The sequence below is a fragment of the Capsella rubella genome, unplaced genomic scaffold, assembly GCF_000375325.1.
Source record: "Capsella rubella cultivar Monte Gargano unplaced genomic scaffold, Caprub1_0 scaffold_4, whole genome shotgun sequence".
Classification (NCBI taxonomy): domain Eukaryota; kingdom Viridiplantae; phylum Streptophyta; class Magnoliopsida; order Brassicales; family Brassicaceae; genus Capsella; species Capsella rubella.
Window position 1 is genome coordinate 4,685,011 of NW_006238920.1, and position 1,578 is coordinate 4,686,588.

General features: G+C 42.2%; 1 long non-coding RNA gene across 1 annotated transcript; it reads left to right on the forward strand.

Moving 5' to 3' along the window:
- Nucleotides 1–594: 594 nt before the first annotated feature.
- Nucleotides 595–1,496, forward strand: LOC111830986. Its single transcript, XR_002834243.1, has 2 exons — nucleotides 595–891; nucleotides 1,188–1,496. It is a non-coding gene; the product is annotated as an uncharacterized LOC111830986 (long non-coding RNA).
- Nucleotides 1,497–1,578: the final 82 nt, after the last annotated feature.

The following is a 1,578-nucleotide window of genomic DNA, read 5'->3' on the forward strand; positions in this document are numbered from 1 at the left end:
GTGTAAACTATATTTTGTGGACAAGAACTGCTCTTTGTGGCCGAGGGCTTTGGAGTCACGTTGAGGTCAACCATGCCACTCATAAAGAAAGATGAAAAGGAGACCGAGGGAGAAGAAGACAAGGCAGCCGAGCTTGAGAAGGAAGCCAAATGGTTCCAGAAGATCAAACCGTGCTAGCCATCCTTCAAAACTCCCTTGAACCCTCCATACTTGAAGCGTACTCCTATTGTGAAACCGCAAAGGAACTTTGGGACACGCTCAAGAATGTCTATGGGAATGTGTCCAACTTGACCCGTGTGTTTGAGGTCAAGAAGGCTATCAACAACCTAAGTCAAGAAGACTTGGAATTTACAAAGCACTTTGGAAAGTATCGGTCTTTGTGGGCTGAACTCGAGATGCTCCGTCCAAGTACCGTGGATCCGTCCATCCTCAATGAGAGAAAGGAACAAGACAAGGTCTTTTGTCTCCTTCTTACCCTTAATCCAGCTTACAACGACCTCATCAAGCACTTACTTAGAGCCGATAAGCTTCCCTCTCTTGATGATGTGTGTGCTCAAGTGCAAAAGGAGCAAGGCTCTCTCGGTCTATTTGGTGGTAAGGGGGAGCTCATCATGGCCAACAAAGGAACATACAAGCAAGAAGACAAGAAGGTGGTGGTTTGTGACCATTGCAAGAAAAGAGGTCACATAAAAGACAAATGTTGGATCCTCCATCCCCATCCCAAGCCGGCTAAGTTCAAGGCGAATATCTCGCAAGAAGCAAGGCAAGAAGGCGGTTCCGGATCGAGCAAACAAGGAGAGGAAGTGGCCATGGCTGCATCTCATTGTGATGTTGTGAGAAAATCAGACTTGGAAGCTCTCATACGATCCATTGCCTCACTTAAGGAATCCGGTATCTCTCTCTTTGCTTCTAAACCTAGTAGTAAACTTGTCATTGACTCGGGTGCTTCTCACCATATGATTAGTAACCCGAGCCTTATAGACAACATACAACCGGCCTTAGGGAATGTAAAGATAGCTAATGGAGATAAGATACCGGTAAAAGGAATAGGGGAATTGAGACTATTTGATAAGAATTGTAAAGCCTTCTATATGCCTACCTTTACCCCTAATCTTTTATCGGTTAAAAGGGTTACTAATGATCTCAATTGCTATACTATATTTGGTCCTAATGAGGTTTATTTTTAGGATATTAAGACCGGGAAAAGACTTGGAGAAGGAAATGCCAAAGGAGATCTTTATATTCTTGAGAAAACCTTACCAAGTTCTTCTACTTCGTTTAATGCTTGTCTTGCTTTAAGTTCTAATGCCGTGTGGCATGCTAGATTAGGCCATCCTCACTCTCGTGCTCTTGAATTGATGTTGCCTAATGTTTCATTTGATAGTTCTAGTTGTGAGTCTTGTATTCTTGGTAAACATTGCAAGTCTATTTTCCCTAAATCTAAGACCATTTATGAAAATTGCTTTGATTTAGTGCATTCGGATGTTTGGACTTCACCATGCATATCTAGAGACAACAATAAGTACTTTGTCACCTTTATTGATGAAAAATCAAAGTATACTTGGATCACATTGTTAC